We start from the raw sequence: 12799 nt of genomic DNA on the forward strand, positions 1-12799 counted from the left end.
ATATATAAGTATGGTATGTGCCTTTCATTCATACACTGACACACCTCAAAATGACTTCTCTTAAACTTGTAATTAGGCAACATTCTCACCATGCAAAACCGTGATCACTTTCATAGATGTCTAAAATTCATTTATAATTCCATAAGCTGTCTAATGACAAGTTTCTTCATTTCCTTATCTATATATGGGTGCTTAAACAGTTTGCCTATCTTCCCCAAATTCCTGATAATAGAAATATTTTGATGCTTTAAGTTCGTGATAGTTAAGAAGGTCACAAAATTCCTTCCCCTGAGGCACAAAAGATACACAGTCATACTATTTCAGCCTATTTCAGTCTCTAAGAACAGAAATTACATTTAAAAGCCTATTAAAAACCTGCACAGCACCTTCCGAACCCTCCCAAAAATAAAGAGCGAATGACAATTCAAAACTGTAACTTCTCTGCTCCCAAAATCCTGCCATAAAGACCTTACACTATTCTGCTGCAGTTCACTACTGACCTATGAGATCAATGACTCATAAAATTTCATGCACAGGAGAAACAGCATTCTCCATTTGGCTCATATAATTCTGTGTAATCACCATCAATGGTCTCAGTCTAAAAAGGTATAAACTAAAAGCATCTGACTTTATCTTATACAGGCATGTACATTTTTTAAACCCATCTAACAACTTCGATGTTGGACATTATAATGAGGACATTTATAAAGATGCTCTCCACAGCAATACACCTGATTGGTTGTACACAAATCCAAGTGGAAAGTTAGAACTTCTCTATTTTAGCAGGGAAGATATTAATCACACATTGTGACTTCTATCAAGACGGGGCACTTGTTTAGTAAAGAATTGCCTGCAATGCGTAAAGGTTCATTGAGTATCCAGAGAGCTATGTGACCTCAGAACTGATCTGACTTGCTATTTTGAGTGTGGATGACAAGAAAGCTGAGGCCCAGATCCAGGTGGCATGGATAATTCTAGGGAGGTAGGAATAAGAAAAAGAGTGTGAGCAGGCCACTGTGCTCTAGGCTTGCAGCTCCCAAATTAGACCTACCGTGAGAATCACTCAGGGAAAGTTTTTTAATATGCATTTGCTCAGCACCAACGCAGACTCAAACACAATAAACAAGGAGGCTCCAGGAATCTACATTTTTAAAACAATTCTAGGTCATTCTGAGGACTGGCCCCTTTGCAAACCTCTGGGCTAGACTCATTTGTAGAACAGTGATAATACATAATATTCTAAAGCAAGATCCCAGAATGTATCATTTTCTAAAGCAACATTCCAGAATGACCACTCAAAAGCACTACCGGAGCTTTTTTAACATAAACAGAGCATTTAAAAAATACATTATTTTGTTCTCATGATTCTTAATGCTATCCCAGTGTATACAGAAGGAGATACAGACTTCTGAGATCAAGCCTGCCCAGGCAGAACTGAAAACTCAAGGCATCTGACTCTGAGTCCCCTTGCTCTTCCAAACCATGTCATTGTGCCTGCCCCCAGCGTCACCGTCACCTCACTCCACAGAAATACTACCAGTGAGGGATTTTCTGTTCTGTTCTGTGAGAACAGCCTTGAGAAAAGGCCTTCTCAACTCTGGCACTGCCATGTAGGAAGCCTGGAAGTTGGCCAGGGAGAGAATTGCGGCTGACTTCCATGAGACGATCCTCCTTCCTGGCTGAGATACTGGGGGGTGCCATGCCATCACAGAGAAAGACCCTCTCCTGAAACTGTCAATACACTCCCATCCCTGAGGTCAACCATGAGGCTCCAGGTAAGGAGAGGCACCTGATCCTAAAAGAAAGCTCCTGAGTCAGTGAGATCAAGCTTCCTAAGTATCTTGGTTAACAGTGCGTCCAATCCATTAGGTGGGCTCACTTAATATTGAGATACAAGAGGTCCTCTTACATCCTTTCCTCTATCTATTAATCAAAAAAAGGAACAGTAACCAACAGCTGCTGATTGAAGCACTGAAAGTTCACATATGAACAAAGAATGATGGCAATAAAATTCTGAAGCAATCACAGGATATGGTTTTTCAAAAAGAGGTGACTACAGAGGAAGCAGAAGAACTCTAATAACACAGTGACCAAAAAGAAAAATACACGAATCAAGGCACATAGTTAGAGGTTCCGGGAATTTTATGCCCCATTAGGTCCAGAGGTAAAGAACATCCTCAATTTCACAGACAATAGGTAGTGCTTTTGGTACTACATAGTTAAACCACATAACTAATGCCTCCTGTCCTAATTCCATGCTGACCACACCGTTAGAGCCAGGAGAGAATGTGCTGGCCAAAGAATTCCACCCACATCTGCAAACCCACTGACAGTTACATACATCATATACATTAATATTTCATTTAAAGCTATCAACACAATGTGAGCAACACTAATTGAACACCATGAAACACAGAAATCAAAAATGGACAACTTTGTAAAAGATTACAAGGTCAGAGAAGGGAAATTTATCATAAAACCCTACAGATGACACTAAGATTCACAAATTAGGATTTCAATAAAAAGTCTAATTAAATGCTGTGTAGAAAGGCCTAAGGGGCTGTGCATGAGTTTCTCAAATGACATTTGATCAATTAGGAAACTCTATCTGTAGGTGATATTAAATACCTTCAAGAAATGATAAATAGCTTTGACCCAAAGCCTAAGAAGATAAGCTACGCCCAAATTAAATCAGATTGTAGGTAATTAATGTTTTCATAGAAGAAAGAACCAAAACCTTCATTCCATATTTCTTTAGGCTTTGAATTCTTGAAAAACAAATCAGCCATATCAGCTCGTGGACATCATCAGTCTGGGAAAGACTAGTGACTCTTCGAAGCCGAAGGGTTATTGGATTATATCTACACTACTGCCTATCACAGAGACAGCATTAAAAAAATGTCTCCTTTCGGGGAATGTCAAACAGAGCAGATGAGGAAGCAAGTCAAAGAGGGACTCTACCAAAATAAATCTCTTCCATTCAGATATCTACCTCAATTATGAACCTAAATTTCTAAAGTAATAACCATAGCCATTGCTTGGGGAGTGGTTGAAAATATCTTCATATTTAAAGGAGACATGTTTTTCTTAGTAATATAATTTTCTAACTTTGCTGGTTTATGAATTCAATGCAAACACAAGATCTGGCACTGATGCCATCTTGGTTACTGTATTTTTCATTGTAGAATCCACACTTCACTGTAATTAATACCCACTTCCCATCAAACCTTTTTGAATTTAGTTTTACTATGTTCTCTTCCAGACCCACAGTGATCAAAGAAATGGGTAAAGGATATTCTATCCTTGACAATCGATCACAAATTTAGCATTAGCAATTCCCTAAACCTTTTTTATTTTAGGTATGTGAATTAATATTACTCACCAATTCCTAAAAATACATCGTAATTATTAAATTGCAACACAGTTAAACAAACACTGAAATAAGTACATCCATACATAACACACCAGAGCACACGTAGCACATGAAATAGTGTTTTCTGAAAAGATGTGCTTTGTGATTGATGATAGGATAAAATCAAAATTTAGCTTGGTATATGGATTCCTAAACTTTACTGTTCAGGTTACCTTCTCGTAAGTGACTTTTGTTATTGCTGCCACAAAAGTCACCAGTGCAATGCACTGCTTGAAGGTCCCACTGCTGTCTGGACTACCCCCAAGACCACGAGCTATGGGGGGTGACCCTGAAAAAAGTCCGGACACGCTGACCTCATCTGTACTCCTAGGTAGTCAGAGAACTAGATGATGTGAAAAAGTAGAAAAATTACCGTTTGTGAGGAGGAGTTGTTGCTTGGTGGGAGTTGGGGGAAGGGCGGATAGAGGTACAGAGAACAAAGGAAAAAAACAACTTGACTAGAAAGTATTCTCTTTGGGAAGCCTTTAATCCTATCTGAGTTGAAAGTGAATTTGAGGAGTTTTTTCTTTGAGCCTGGTGAGCTCTTGACCTTTTCATAAAATTTACATAATTCCCCATGAAGGGAAACCCCTAGTTGTCTAGAAGAATGTAGGCAACCATACCGTGACCTCACAGAAAGGCTAGGAGGTCTATACCAACCAGGTCCCGGAAGCTATTATTAATTCCACAGGGGGCACAAGGGGACCCCTGAGGAAACCCGATTATAGAGCCCTCAGTGGGCTGCCTAGGCAGGAGGAAAGGGACCCTCCCTCCTTTTTCTTGTGGCCAGGCTGAGCCTCGAGGATGAGTAGAAAACAGAGGAAGATAGCTTGCCAGACAGGAAAGACACCAAAACACAGGTCTCTCTCCCTTGGGGGGCCCACCCAAGCAGCTCACCACTCACTCAAAACTCCATTACACTAAGAGGCTAGCTCCTCCGTAAGGCTGGCAGACCAGGTTAAGACATTTTATATGGTACATGAAACTTAAGTGTATCCTACCCTCACTTGGGGGAAGGCAAAGGCGGGGCAGTACGGAGAGGCAGGGGGAATTAGGAAGCACCAAGATTGTATTATGCACCAGGTATTGCGCTGCATGCATATTTTATGTAATCTCAGAATAGCCCTACAGTCTAGGTAATAGAAGTCCCATGTTACAGATGAGGAAAATGGGACCTGGAGGGCATATGTAGCCAGACTGTAGACAACAGAGTCAGGAAGCGTCAGATTTAGGATTCAAATCCGGGCCCCCAGGCTCATGTTCTGCAGGCTGAGCCGTGCTCCCCTGCACATACAAGTGAAGAACTAGAACTCACAAATAACAAGGCTTCTAAGTGATGATTTAAATGAAGTACCAGAACTTATGTCATAAAAAATTGCAAAATGCCTCCTCCACTGCTCCTGGAGTCTGTCCCATTAGCACTGAATGTGTTCCCACTGAAGCACTCAGCCAGGATGGGACTAGTTATTCGATCCATATCCTGTATGCCAAACCGGTTGTGGGGTTTGGGGGAGGAAGTGGTGGTGGGGAGTGGGGGAGCCCTGGAGCCCTGTTTCTAAGTAGCTGGAACTGGCTCATCTGGCATGAAGAGAGGAATATATTATGCCTCAAATAAACATGTAGGAGAAAGTCAAGAGTCTAAGAAAACTGCCAAAGATTTTCCTTCTTCATTTAAAAATCATCTTATCAGGTCGGTAATTTCAACCTTACAGAACTAATTTAGACAAATTTACAGCTTTCTGTGGTTTCGCTTTATGCGGAACTAATCTGATTCCAAAGCAAGTTTACAAAACCGTTTTTACATATAGTTCTTTTAAAAATCTCACCAAAGTTTATTGTGCTGTATGTCTAAATCGAATTCAATTAAATGCATTAATGCATTGCAGTGTGCATCTGAAACAAGGCAAGAACAACAAAAAAAAAACTCATGAAGTTCAGCACTTCCTCAGCCTAGGAAAGATCTCAGCAAGAAGGCGATGTGAATTGAAGGACCCACTTAGACGCAGAGGTGACAGGACCAGGAAGGAGATGGTGAACAAAAGAAATTCCATCTATTAACCCCCAGTAAGAGGGGAAGTAAGACGTTCTAAGGTAAATTCACAAATTCCAGTCTCCACTCTGGAAGAAATTCCAAAATAACATCAGCCAGTTATATAAGGGCAAGGAAAGGGGAGTAAGGTACTACCTAACACAGAGATTCTCTCCACTGGTCTACAGTCACTGTCACCAAAAGGCTAAATAAGAAAGGGGGACTCCTCACATCATTGGCTCTGAATAGTGTCCATTACTTTCCACATATATCCGTGAAGAGCAAATCATCATACTTGATGGGAGTTAAATCCCCCCAACTTTAAAGCTAACTCCTACCGTGCCAAGTGTCCTCAGTGCTAGACTCTGGCTAGCTATGACACGTTTCTATTTTATTTCCTCCCGTTACCTTGTGCCCACCATCCTACCCACTCACTGCAGATCTAGTACTTGAATACAAATCTTTCTGCTTGCTTGTCACTTTTTTTTTGCATATCTTCATTCAGGTAACAAAAATACTGACCTAAGCAAGACCAAGAACAGAGTACATTTATTTGTCACCCTGGGTTTGAGTGTCTATTTTCAAAGAGCTAGCAAGCAGCTTAAATTTCTCCTCACTTGCCCCATAGATATGAGACTTCATCAAAGGTGTATCCAACATCACAATCTGCATCTGCAAGAGCCTCCCTGACCTCTAAATCTATGGCCCTGCTAAAAGAAAATGTCTCCACTGACATGGTCTTCTCTCATCTAATTTGCACAATCTCCTGCCCATACTTGAAACTCCAGATAGTTGTCCAACTCCAACCGAATTCATGTAAAATATCTGTGTACACTTTCTTTCTACATAAAAGCGGTATCATGAGAGGAAGTCAGGTGCCAGATGCTGGATGTTACGAATATGGACACACTGGGGCACCTGGGTGGCTCAGTCAGTTGAGTGACCAACCCTTGATTTTGGCTCAGGTCACAATCCCAGGGTATCTAGCCCGGTGTCAGGCTCTGTGCTAAGCGAGAGGTCTGCTTGGGATTCTCTCTTTCTCTCTCTCCCTTTGTCCCTCTCCCCTGCTTGTGTTCCTCCTCTCTAGAATAAAATTTAAAAAAAAATTTTTTTAAGAATACAGGCACACCATAATAGTTAATGAGTATTTACTGTTTACCAGACTCTGCATAGAGAATTTAATACTTGGTTCGTCCCTTGCCCTATGTCAGTCTTTAAGAAGAATCAGTACTATCATCTCCAGATTCTCGCCCATGTCTACAACTCTCTGCTAGTCTCCTTCACCACCCTGTCTTCCTCCACCCCCTGCCACATACCCCTACTTCCATGTTCTTGCTGCACTCCATCTTGGAGACCATATTTCTGACCACACAGCTTGTGTCATCCCTTCAGCAACAATGATGAGCTCATCAATATTAGATATCATGAGCATCATCCTCTCAACTCACATTTCCAACTGACTGTCGCTTCCTTTCCATCGCTGACGGGATCTTCATTTACTAGAATCAGACCCAGCCATCAAGGTTCAGCACTAATCCTCCTCCTACACAGGAATAATCTGACCTCTACAATCAGAGTACTTTTTCATTTTTTTCCTGTATCTGGGCTTCTACGGAATCTGGTATCTGTATCTTAGCATTTAACACACAACTGCCTGAAAATCACAATTATGTACATGTCTATAACTTCCCTTAGGTAATCAGCAGAGAAGGAGAGGTGTGAAGTGAGGAGGGCTACTGAGGTTGGAAGCTGTCTTTCATGGGTCTGGTTTAACTTCCCACAGTCTCTGATTCTCTATCTATACAATGGAAATAAAATCCCTACTTTACAAGGACGTTAGGGAGACAATATAGATAGTAGTCTTCCAAACACGGAAAACATGAAAGAAGCCATAAAAGCGGAAGCTACCAGGAACAGTAAGTTTGTTTGCTCTGAATCCTTGAGGGCAGAGCTGTTCTCTCCACAGGGCCAAGCTAAGACTTAGTTATGTTAGTATTAACCAACATTTCCATAGCTCTTTACTAGAGGTGCAACATACTTCCAGGAATTGAAAACTGAAATGCATTTCCTATGAAAGCATCCTTCTAGAGGGAGATTTTAAAATAAGAGAACTCTTAGAAGCCACTGTTCAAATCTTCGCTTTTTTTTTTTAACTACATCTTTTTGGATCCACAAAAGAAATGACATAAATAACTACTTTCTGACCCCACCAGGTCTGCTTCAGTGAAATCCACTGACATCTCTGTAGTATCAGTAGAAACATAAGAAAATGGCAGCTTTTCAAAAGGTATTTGCTTTATTACAAGATGCTGTTATTTAAGAAGTAAACAATATTTTTTTATGTCAGTGTGCTAGGAGTGAATATCCTTTGGGAGTTCCCGTTTATGGTATTCCACCCCCCCCCCTTTGGAATACTGCAGTATTCTGTGGTGGGTTTTTAGCAAATTACCTAAAGCCTTAACAACAGGTTTTCACTGAAAGGCTCAGGATGCTCCTTTTTCTTTTCTTTTTTTCTTTTTTAATGTTTATTTACATCTGAGAGAGAGAGAGAGAGAGAGAGAGAGAGAGAGAGAGAGAGAGAGACAAAGCTTAAGTGAAAGAGGGGCAGAGACAGGGGGAGACAGACTCTGAAGCAGGCTCTAGGCTCTAAGCTGTCAGCACAGAGGCCGATGTGCGGCTGGAACTCACAAACCACAAGATCATGACCTGAGCTGAAGTTGGACGCTTAACCAACTGAGCCACCCAGGCGCCCCAGGATGCTCCTTTTTCTGACCAACTTTTTATTCTACCTCCACCTACAATGTCAGGTACCTGATCTACTTTTTCTATACTTTATTGTATGTGCCCAGAAAAAAAAAATTAATCCAGGAACACAAGAAGTTTTAAATTATAAATGCTTTTGTTTCACCAGTTTAAAAAAAAAATCCTCTTTTGGAGCACTTCATTTTCTTTTATTTTCTCTGAGGTATAAGAGAGAGACCGAGGAACTCTAAAAAACAAACTTGGACCTGTTTATTGAAGAAAGGATATGGCACATTTTTTAGACTTACTATCAAAACCAGAAAACTCCTAATCACTCTTACAGTGATGGATGTATTTGCTCACATCAGTATTCTGTAAGAGAAAAATAGTTAAGAACTGAATGAGAGCTCAGTAGCTACAGATTGCAACTGGCAGGCCACAGGCCACATGTGGCCCAAATACATTTTTAGTGTGGTCCTTACAGTTTATAAAATTAAGGACACTTCACATAAAAACATGTAAGCTTCTGATTCCCTTGTTTTACAACCAGGGTGGCAACAATCAGCTACAGGCACGTTGGAGCTGCCCTTTTAATAGTGGTTGTCATGTTCCACAGGCCACAATCCACAACCCCCCCCTCCTACATGGCAGGACTACTGGGCCTGCTCCACTCCTTTATCTTACCTGTGCACTGGAAATGCAGACCCAGGTTTTTTTTTTTTTTTTTAAAGCAAAGAACCTGGATCCAAAAAGGGCTTCCCCATTCACTAGCTCTGTGACCTTCCACAAGCTCTGAGTCTTGGGTCCCTTCAGTTTTAACCTGAAGCTAATCCCTTGACCTCATCAGGTTGTTGTGGGAAATAAAAAAGAAGAGTGGAAAAGTACTTCGTAAACTGTAATATAAAATATTTGTCATCTTTATTCATTTCCCAGTCCCCTGTCACTTGTATAAATCCCCTCTACTTACCTCAGCTGTTACTGGCTTCCTTGTTCCTCATATTGCTACTCTGTATGACATAGTTTAATATCTAAATAAAAAGAATTTGATATGTTTCCTTGCCTCATTTAATAAAAGGTAAGAAGATGAACAAATATCAAAGAAAAACGAAATGTATTACCGAATGTCAGTGGATCTTTACTAGGTCCTTTCTGTTTGTAATGAAGGTATGAAATTAGTGCAAAGTGTAATTACTGGATCGCTGATCCCTTCAAGGGCTGTTGTAAGTTCACCCACTAGGCACCTGAGGCCTCAAAGTAAAACTCACAGCCCCATCATTAGGGGTTCCTGTGAGATATGAGCATTGATCTCCTCCCGGGGCCTCACCCAGTGCTCTGGTAAATGATCTGGTCCAACAGGAAAACAAAACAAAACAAAACAAAAAACACAAAAGGATCTATGAGGCTCTCTCTGTGCCTCCCTCCTCTCAACATTTCAATAGAAGCTCCAAAACCTTAGAATCTGCAGTAATAAGCCATGGCACAAATTCTACACCTATATCTATCAACATATAGATATATGTAAAACAAAACAAAACAAAACAAAAACATAAGAGCCTTGAAATAAGACAGAATCTTCTCACAAATGGGCAGAGGTGCAGACAACTGCACTTAAGTAACGTTGCAGTGCCCACAGAAATGTTAGCAAAGATATCTGTCGTGAATGCTCTCTCCTTACATTAGGAATTCACTTATGTATTCTGTTCTGGTCCATTTGCAATAGACCACCCTTGTGCGAGGAACCACAATTAATTCCTCTTTTACTTTTAATATGAAGATAATCATGCCTGAGTGAACTGCAGGATATAATGTGGAATTAGAAGGGAAAGGGGATTTTCACTGGACTCATTGTTCTTTATAAGATCTCCAAAATTGGAGTACTTTATGATTCAAGACACAATCCGTTGAAAACCCCGTCTGACGAATCCGTTTTGAAGCATACCATATAGCGCATTACCGCTTTCCTTGAAGTTGAATGAAACCATGCCCAGAATACATATTAACGGTTGCCAAATCACTACATGGCCCTCAGCGTGTATTTTATTTTTTTAAACGTAATAAATAACAACATCATTTTTTTAAAAACTACTTCTTTCAATAGACGGCCCAAGGCTGATGTTTAAGCAAGTCTCCTTGGCAACCAAAGAGCACAGTACTTCTCGGGCTGGGGGAAGGGGAGAAGGCGGGGGAGCAACTCCACGGTTGGTAGAATAAGTAACGGGAGTAGTAATTGCTCTCGCTAGACGACGCTGGTAGAGCTGCACCGGCCGCATACCCCTGAAATGTTAACTCCTGTCTCGCCCCCACTGGCGCACCAGCGGCCTCCCACCCCCTCCCTCCGGGCCACAGGCACCTACCCCGAACAGGTTACAAGGAGAGACTGGCTTACCCGATGGGGTGAGCGGTCTGCTGGGTTATGTATGTACCCGAGGCGGCAGCGCAGGCACCGGGCGCTCCCTGATGCACAACGGCTCTGCTTCTCCCCCACGATGCTGAGGTTAAGAGAAACCGCAGTAGCTTCGCACTGTCGGTTTGGGGATGCAGTTGTGAAGACAAGAGCGCTAGCGTGTATGTATATGTGTGTGCGCGAGCGCGTGTGTTCAGTGAGTGAGCGTGTGTGTGTGTGTGTGTGTGCCCGCGCGCTCCCGGACTCTCCCGCGGGGAAACAGTGTTTGCTAGTAAATAAAAAGCAGCAGCCAGCACCGCAGGTGGCGCGTCCCGGCTCGCTCTGCCCCAGGCGGCCGCGTCTGCCTGGAGACGCACCTTGGCGGACCCCGGGGCGGGTTCAGACCGTGATGCGGCTCCGCCCCCTCCCGCCTCAGGCGAGCCAGCGCGCACGCCCGCCCCCTCCCTCTGCGCCGGCCAGCCCGCGCGCACGCTCCCCTCCTCCCACACCAGCCGCCGGGGAGGCGCGCACGCCGCGCTTTCCCCACCCCCCACCCCCGCTCCCGACGGCGAGCCAGCGCGCGCTCCCGCTCTCCCCGGAAGTCCCCCTCCTCCGCGCACACCGAGTTCGTGCTCTTTGGCACCTGCGCTGTGGGCCGCTGGGTCAGAACTACAGTCGGCCTGCGCCCGAAGCTGTGGTGACCGATACACGAGAACCCAACCTACCTGCTCCCAGAATCCCTTCCCATGGCTGGAGAGCAACTGGCAGGAACAGACGGTGTGACCTCGAGCGCTGTCCCTCTGCTTCCCTGACACTACTGACTTGAAAAGTTCACATTGCCACTATTCCTAGCCACCCCTCTATGGCTTTATGGTAATGTTGGGAAAGACTTCACGGTAACTTTAAGGTTGGATGGGGCCCCTGAACCTGAGGAATGAGGAAGGGTATTTTGGTTACAGCTAATTCAGCATTAACACCGTAAACAGACAACAACCTCTGTTAAACTTAAGGGCTTGGCCCACTCTTGTGCCACTTGCGGGTCATTGATGTCATTCCTATGTATAACATGCTTACAGCACACACTGAAGCAAAGTGGACAACTTTAATAGGTAAAAATATTCCATATTCCACTTTTGCAATGAAAACCTTGGTCCGATGCAGAGTTAAGCCATCAGGTATAAGAAAAATGAAACTAAATTGGGGTAAATTGTGCTTTGTTTAAAGTTCAGGGTTTAAACTACCACAAAGATGGAATTTCACAGAATGGTTAAGCCTCCTCTCTGGCAGGTTTGTGTTCTACACTTGAGCCAGGAACAGTGCCTTGATCTACTTGTAGGTGTCAACATTTCCATTAGCCTCAAAACAATTTTTGAGGTTCGGCAATTTTTTCACTTTCAGACCCACAGGTTTTATGGGGCTGTTTGCTACCCCTGCCCCATACCTTGGGGCCTGACTCTCTGGCTTCCAGTCCATCATTCCCAGACTCTAGGGCACTGGAGGCCTACTTATCTAGCAGTCTTGGACCCCAGGATAGAAGCTGGGAAGAATGACAAATGACAGACTACAAACACTAGGTGCAGTGCTATTCTCTAGAATTTTTCATATGCATTTGTTATTTTTCATGGGGTGTGGTTTCATACCAGAAGAATAAATGTGAAAGCATGTTTGAACCCAAAATACTGACTATGACTGGTGTCAATAAACACTTCTTTAAGATTCATAAAATATTTGTTATTAAGTTGAATGCACTTAAAATTTTAAAACCATCTAGGAGCTCCTGGGTGGCTCAGCCATTAAGCGTCCAATTACTGGTTACGGCTCAGGTCATGATCTCATAGTTCATGGGTTTGAGCCACACGTCGGGCTCTGTGCTGATGGTGTGAACCCTGCTTGGGATTCTTTCTCTCTCCCCTTTCTCTCTGCCCCTAACCAACTTGTGTGCTCCCTCTCTCTCTCTCTCTCTCTCTCTCCCTCTCAAAATAAATTAAAAAAGTATTTAAACCCGTCTGTTGATTAGATTAACTGTTTGGAATAAATAGAAGGTATTTATTTAAAATGGTTAAATAGAACAAAGAATATAACTGCAATTACACAGAAAACAAAAATCTTTATGCTACCAAGTCACCATCTGTGTGACTATGTAAGGTTTCTTACTACTCAAGCTGGGTCTGTCTTGTTTGTGATAGGTAGTCCTACCCACTAGCACAATGCCAGTCACATACTAGGGGCTCAA

General features: G+C 42.7%; 1 protein-coding gene across 12 annotated transcripts in view; it reads right to left on the reverse strand.

Annotated features, from left to right (window-relative positions):
• KLHL32 (kelch like family member 32) overlaps positions 1-11154 on the reverse strand; it is a 241943-nt gene extending 230789 nt beyond the window's left edge. For 7 of the 12 annotated variants that reach the window (XR_008298452.1, XM_053222451.1, XM_027057227.2 and 4 more), the window contains exon 1: positions 10570-10995. The gene's annotated coding sequence lies outside the window, so the exon portion shown is untranslated. Of the gene's footprint in view, positions 1-10569 lie in introns of all 12 variants that reach the window. The other 5 variants (XM_053222455.1, XM_053222454.1, XM_015077790.3 and 2 more) reach the window with 4 other exon arrangements.
• Between the last annotated feature and the right edge of the window lie 1645 nt (positions 11155-12799).

This window comes from Acinonyx jubatus, chromosome B2 (genome assembly GCF_027475565.1).
Source record: "Acinonyx jubatus isolate Ajub_Pintada_27869175 chromosome B2, VMU_Ajub_asm_v1.0, whole genome shotgun sequence".
Lineage (NCBI taxonomy): Eukaryota > Metazoa > Chordata > Mammalia > Carnivora > Felidae > Acinonyx > Acinonyx jubatus.